Consider the following 7,641-nt stretch of genomic DNA (forward strand, 5'->3'; position numbering starts at 1 on the left):
ACAGGCTTGAGCCACCATGCCCGGCCGGTAATTTTTATTTTTATTCTTTTTTGTAGGGATGGGATTTCACTATGTTGCCTAGGCTGGTCTCAAACTCCTGGACTCAAGCAATCTTCCCACCTTAGTCAAGGTACACTACTTTCACGTGTACAATTCAGTGACATTAAATACATACACGTTGTTGTGCGACCATCACACTATCATCCCAATAACTTTTTCATCATCCCAAACTGCTGCTCTTTTCTTTTTTTTGAGACGGAGTCTCTGTCACCCAGGCTGGAGTACAGTGGCACAATCTCGGCTCACTGCAACGTCCACCTTCCAGGTTCAAGCAATTCTTCTGCCTCAGCCTCCTGAGTAGCTGGGACTACAGGCATGTGTAACCACACCTAGCTAATTTTTTGTATTTTTAGTAGAGATGAGGTTTCACCATATTGGCTAGACCAGTCTCAAACTCCTGACCTCGTGATCAACCCACCTCGGCCTCCCAAAGTGCTGGGATTACAGGCATGAGCCACCGTGCCTGGCCAGCTCTTTTATTTTAGTTATGATTGCTATGATTATTTCAGATGTGGCCTCCCGAGTAGCTGGGATTACAGGCATGCATCAGCATGCCTGGCTAATTTTTTGTATTTTTAGTAGAAACAGGGTTTCACCATGTTAGCCAGGGTGGTCTTGAACTCCTGATCTCAAGTGACCCGCCTGCCTCCACCTCCCAAAGTGCTGGGATTATAGGCATGAGCCATCGCGCCTGGCCACTAAGATAATTTTTTAAATGAGATAGAGAAAAAAAGATACCATGAGAAACAAAATGGTGAATTTCAGCTGGTGTTTCATGGTTTGTATGGAGAAACATATTTTGTCTGATTGGCTTGATTACTTTTTTTTAAGTGAAAAACACCTTTGCCATAATTATTCATTTTATAGCGAAACCACAGGAAGAAAGCTTGTGTGAACTCAAGCTACCCCGTAGTACCTTTCTGACAACTAGATTAATGTTTGCCATTAGACAATCTTTCCATTAAATTAATGGCTACCTTTTTGGATTAGACACTTACCTTCCATTTGGCACTCAGAGTCATTTCCTTGTCGCTTGTTCCAAAAGAAAATCACTTAGGATAACTGAAGACCTTAGGGTAACGAGCTTTTATTATGTCTGTCCTGATCCTTCCTTTTGTACAAAATTTATGAATTCTCCTTGCTCTTCCATATCAAGTCATGTATATTCTCTTTGGCTTTCAGCCTGATCCCACACCCTCTGTGCCATCCTGATCTCACCCTATTTATATGACATCCCATTTTCCTCAACCCTTCAATACCAGTTATGTTAATTTCCTTGTAGTTATCAAATATGTTATATTCAGCCAATCCCTATGTCTCTACCCATGTTGTACTTGCCTTTCCTTTTATTCACGTAGAATACCTTTCCCCTTTATCCAACCTGAATGTTTTCATCCTTCACTACCAACAAAATCCTACTTATTCTCTAAGCTTTTGATCCATATCAATTTCTTCTTTCTCTGAGTTTGTATAGCTTATAAATTACTACTATTGTTTATTAAGCACATATTGAGTGCCAGGCCCATTATCTCTACTCCTTATTCCAATTACACAAGGTAATTATCATCTTCATTTAATGAAAAGGGAAACAGAAGTTCAGAAATGTTATATAATTTGCCCAACATTACACACTCTAAATTGCTAAGCTGAGGAGTGAACTACAGGAGTGATGGATTCTAAAGCTCTTACTCTGTCTACCTATACTTTCTCTTACATTACATACTATACAGAAGTGTTTCCTTTTTTTTTTTTTTTTTTGGTACTATGGGAGTCAATGAGAAATGTTTTCTAATTGTTTTGTGTGCATTAGTCTCTCCTTAATTTGTAATGAAATCAGATACTATATAATTTAAGAGTTGCATTCAGTTTCAGTCACTACTTCTGGAGATACAGGAGTTGAGACCAGGTGTGGTGGCTCATACCTGTAATTCCAGCTCCTTGAGAGGCCAAGGTGGGAGGATTGCTTGAGGTTGGGAGTTTGAAACTATCTTGGGCAACATACTGAGACTCCGTTTCTACAAAAAAAAAATTTTTTTTTAATTTTATTATTTTATTATTACATTGGGCCCACACCTGTCATCCTAGCTCCTGGGAGGCTGAGCTGGGATGATCCCTTGACCCCAGGAGTTAGAGGCTGCAGTGAGCTATGGTTGCAACCACTATACTCCAGTCTAGGTGACAGAGGAAGAGTCTATCTCTAAAATCCAAAAACAGGAACATAGCCTCTTTTTGCTGTTTCCTCTGCCATCCCCAGGGTGGGGGCCTTTTCCTTGTGTTAACGAGATGGCTGCTGGAAGTCCAGACCTCATATTTCTGTTCCAGGCAAGGAGGAAAGGATTAAGGGTGAAGTGTAGGCCTCCCAGCCAAATTTTAAAGACTTTTTCTGGAAGTCTCGCTAATAGCTCATTGGCCACCAAATTTGCAAGGAAGGCTGGGAAATATTTTATAGCCAAGTACACTGACATACTCAACAATAAAGGTTTTTTGTTTCCAAGAAAGAATGGCTATTAAATAGTGGTCTCTGCCACAGAGACCCATGTCTCAGTCTTTTATATTTTCACAGCACCTGGTAGGTGCCCCATAACACTGGTGGGCAGTCTAATGTGGAGAAATAGACAGGAGCCAAGGTAATTTAAAAAACGGATGCATGAAGAAACTGAGAAGATGGCCATATGTAGTTTCTAATTTATGAGTACTTTATAAGAAAATAGACACCCACTGATTTCTCCCTAAACAATCCTACTGTCAACTCAGGCTTCATGTGTATTAAAATTAATGTCAAGGTTAAGAAAATAAAGCCAGGTCATTTGAAATTGAGTGGATTCATTGTATTTCCTTTAGCCTTTTTTTTCTTTTTTGCATATATTGTGTTTCCATTTATGAAATTGGCATTAGAAAATGTTCCATTTTGCAAAAGGCTCGCTGTAAACAACCACTTCAGACAGAATGACCAGTACTTAGGCAGTATCTGATGAGCACTTAGAACAAAAGAGTAAATTACATTTCCAATAGAAATTAGCGCTGTGAATTCTGGAACTCTCCTGAGTTTCTTATTTTGATTTGCAAAATAATTCAAAGCTTTAAAGAAAAATCTAGGCCGGGCGTGGTGGCTCATGCCTGTAATCTCAGCACTTTGAGAGGCCAAGGTGGGTGAATCACCTGAGGTCAAGAGTTCGAGACCAGCCTGGCCAACATGGCAAAAACCCGTCTCTACTGAAAACACAAAAATTAGCTGATCATGGTGGTGCGTGCCTGTAGTCCCAGTGACTTGGAAAACTGAGGCAGGAGAATTGCTTGAACCCGGGAGGCAGAGGTTGCAGTGAGCTGAGATTGCGCCACTGCACTGAAGCCTGGGTAACAAAGCAAGACCCCATCTCACCAGAAAAAATAAAATAAAAATAAAAATCTGTGCTAATTACCTGAAATGTTTCTTCAGCCCCTAGATTAACATCAAGAGAGGGTCTTTGAGATACAAAGCACATTTCTTTAATTTTTAATTTTGATACAGTCTCAAATTCTGTGTGCCCTTAACCTAGAATCATCAATTGTTTTAGCTCATTTGCTTCATCATTCTCTCTCTCTCTTTCTCTAGCATGTGTGTATGATTTTTTTCTGAAAAGTTTTAGAGTAAATTGGAGACAGGAGATGTTAGGAGACCCCTGAACACTTCAGATTATTTGCTGGAAAAAAGGACATTTTCTTATATAACCATAGCAAAATGATTAAAACAAGAAATTTAACTTTGATACAATACTGTTATCTAATCCAGGGTCCATGGACAAATTCCATTAATTGCCCTAATAATGTCTTTCTGTAGTTGTTTGACTTTCCCAGGTCAAATCCAGCCTTAGACCATGCAATGCATTTGGTTGTCTCATCTCTGTAATCTTTAATCTGGAAGAGTTCTTCAGTTTTTCATTGACTTTTTCTTTACTTGAAAATTTTAAAAAAGTATAGGGCAGTTATTTTGTAGAATGTTCTACAAAATAATTTCTAAAATGTTCTGAGTTGCCTAATGATTACATTCAGGTTGTATATTTTGAGCAGAAATACCATAGAAGTAGCGTTTTTTTCCTTCTCAGCGCTTTATATGAGAAAGTAGGTGATGCTGGTTTATCTTAGAACATCATGTACTTTGATCTCTGGTTAAGGCAGTATCCACCATATTTCCCCACTGTAAAGTTACTATTTTATCTTTTTTTTTTTTTTTTTTTTTCCCTGAAACAGGGTCTCTCACTCTGTTGCCCAGGCTGGAATGCAGTGACTCGATCTCGGCTCACTTCAGTCTCACCCTCCCTGGCTCCACCAATCCTCCCACCTCATCCTATGGAGTAGTTGGGACTACACATGTGTGCCCGCGCGCCCAGCTAATTGTTGTATTTTTTGTAGAGATAGGGTGTTGCCATGTTATCCAGGGTGATCTTAAACTCCTGGGCTTAAGCATTCCACCCACCTCTGCCCCCCAAAGTCCTGGGACCACATGCGTGCGCCACTGCACTGGCTACTGTTTTTCCTTTTGTAATTAAAAAAGCAATTGGTCACTGAGGCCAGGTGCAGTGGCTCACTCCTGTAATCCCAGCACTTTGGGAGGCAGAGGCGGGCAGATCACCTGAGGTCAGGAGTTCAAGACCAGCCTGGTCAATATGGTGAAACCCCGTCTCTACTAAACATACAAAGTTTAGCTGGGTGTGGTGTGTGCACCTGTAATCCCAGCTAGTTGGGAGGCTGAGGCAGGAGAATTGCTCGAACCTGGGAGGTGGAGGTTGCAGTGAGCAGAGATTGCACCACTGCACTCCAGCCTGGGCGACAGGGTGACTCTGTCTCAAAAAAAAAAAAAAAAAAAAAAATTGTCAGGAGGTTTTGGGGGACTATGTTAGTATTCTGTTCCTCATCAAACACTCACCCACTAGTTTTAGCATTCACTGATGATTTCAAATTCCATCCTCCCATTTTTATTAACTGGCTTTTTACTGCAAGAATGAGAAACTGTCTCTTCTAAGGGATGGTTTCTGATACTACGTGTCTATGAGTTTCTGAGACTTTGTTTCAGTTTTTTTGGGCTGCCATAACGAAGTATTGTAGACTAGGTGGCTTAAACAACAGAAATTTATTTCTCATGATTCTGGAGGCTGGGAAATCCAAGATCAAGATGCCAGCTGGTTCAGTTCTTTGTGAGAGCTCTCTTCCTGGCTTGCAGATGGCTGCCTTCCTGCTGTGCCCTCACATGTTGCAGAGAGAGTGCTGGTGTCTCTTCCCTGGTATCTCTTCCTCTTTTAATAAGGACACTAATCCCACCATGGGCTCCATCCTCATTACCTCGCTAAACCTAATTACTTCCCCAAAGCCCCACCTCCTAATGCCATCACATTGGGGATTAGGGCTTCAAAATATGGATTTTGGTGTGGAAGAACACATTCAGTCCATAACAGACATTTTTTTTTAAAACTTTTTAACTTTTAAGTTCAGAAGTACATGTCAGGTTTCTTATGTAGGTAAACTTGTGTCATGGGGTTTGTTGTACAGATTATTTCGTTACCCACTATTAAGCCTAGTACCCATTCGTTATTCTTCCTGATGCTCTTTCTCCACCCTCCAATAGGCCCCAGTGTCTGTTGTTCCCCTCTATGTGTCCATGCGTTCTCATCATTTACTTCACACTTAGGAGTGACAACATGTGGTATTTGGTTTTTTGTTCCTGCGTTAGTTTGTTAAGAATAATGGCCTCGGCCGGGCGCGGTGGCTCAAGCCTGTAATCCCAGCACTTTGGGAGGCCGAGACGGGCGGATCACGAGGTCAGGAGATCGAGACCATCCTGGCTAATACGGTGAAACCCCGTCTCTACTGAAAAATACAAAAAACTAGCCGGGCGATGAGGCGGGCGCCTGTAGTCCCAGCTACTCGGGAGGCTGAGACAGGAGAATGGCGTGAAGCCGGGAGGTGGAGCTTGCAGTGAGCTGAGATCCGGCCACTGCACTCCAGCCTGGGCGGCAGAGCAAGACTCCGTCTCAAAAAAAAAAAAAAAAAAAAAGAATAATGGCCTCGAGCTCCATCCATGTTTCTGCAAAGGACATGATCTCATTCTTTTTTATGGCTGCATAGTACTCCATGGTGTATATGTACCACATTTTCTTTTCAAATACCAATGATGGGCATTTAGATTGATTCCAAGTATTTGCTATAGCAAGTAGTGCTGCAGTGAACATACACGTGAATGTATCTTTATGACAATGATTTATATTCCTTTGGGTATATACCCAGTAATGAGATTGCTGGGTCAAATGGTATTTCTGCATAACAGACTTTTAAAAGGAAAAATAGGCTGGGTGTGTTGGCTCACACCTGTAATCCCAGCACTTTGGGAGGCTGAGGCAGGCAGACTGCTTGAGTTCCGTAGTTTAAGACCAGCTTGGGCAACATGGTGAAACCCCATCTCTATAAAAAATACAAAAAAAAAAAAATAGCCAGGCACAGTGGCACATGTCTGTAGTCCCAACTACTTGGGAGGTTGAGATGGGAGTATCACCTGAGCCCTGGAGTTCGAGGCTGCAGTGAGCTATGATCATGCCATTGCCCTCTAGCCTGGGTGACAGAGTGAGACCTTGTCTCAGGAGAAAAAAAAAGGAAAAGTAAATACCCCCTATTGTAAGTAGATGGTATCCTCATTGGATTGGGTAACTGATATTGAGCCTTGAACCCCTGCATAGTAAAAGTAATTCCTTCCTTTGTAATTTGTAATGATTCTTTTACTTTGTTCGTGTTTTTACTATCAAATCGTGATCTAATTTGGCTCCTTTCTTCTTTTTTTTTTTTTTTGAGAGAGAGTCTTGCTCTGTCGCCCAGGCTGGAGTGCAGTGGTGTGATCTCGGCTCACTGCAAGCTCCACTTCCTGGGTTCACGCCATTCTCCTGCCTCAGCTTCCCGAGTAGCTAGGACTACAGGTGCCCACCACCACCCCCGGCTAATTTTTTTTGTATTTTTAGTAGAGACAGGGTTTCACTGTGTTAGCCAGGATGGCCTCCATCTCCTGACCTCGTGATCCACCCGCCTCAGCCTCCCAAAGTGCTGGGATTACAGGCGTGAGCCACCGCTCCCAGCCCAGCTCCTCTATTCTTATTTGGCACTGAAGTCTGTTTCTTATTTGTTGCTATCAGATAAATCTGAATTTAAATTCCATACTTCCAGTTGTGTGTGACATTGGCCATGTTATTTGGGCCTCAGCCTCCTTGCCCACAAAATAGGGATGATAACCCTTATCTCAGTGCTATTAGGAGGATTAAATCAGATAATGTATGTAAAAACATGTAACATGGTATCTGATAAAAAGAATGCAATTAGTAAATAAGTTTTCTGTCTTTAACTTAAAGTTCCAATTTATAGTGACACAGTTTTATAAGTTTCAGTGACTTCATTGCTGTCTTCAAGGGGTTAGATGATCTTCTTACATATGAAGTTTGCATCAGAATGAGAAAGGATTAGTGGTATCTATCAACTTTTACATGATTCGTGTGGTTTTACCAGTCCCTCCCTCCCTCCCTCCTTCCTTCCTTCCTTCCTTCCTTCCTTCCTTCCTTCCTTCCTTCC

Source organism: Piliocolobus tephrosceles, chromosome 1 (genome assembly GCF_002776525.5).
Source record: "Piliocolobus tephrosceles isolate RC106 chromosome 1, ASM277652v3, whole genome shotgun sequence".
NCBI lineage: Eukaryota > Metazoa > Chordata > Mammalia > Primates > Cercopithecidae > Piliocolobus > Piliocolobus tephrosceles.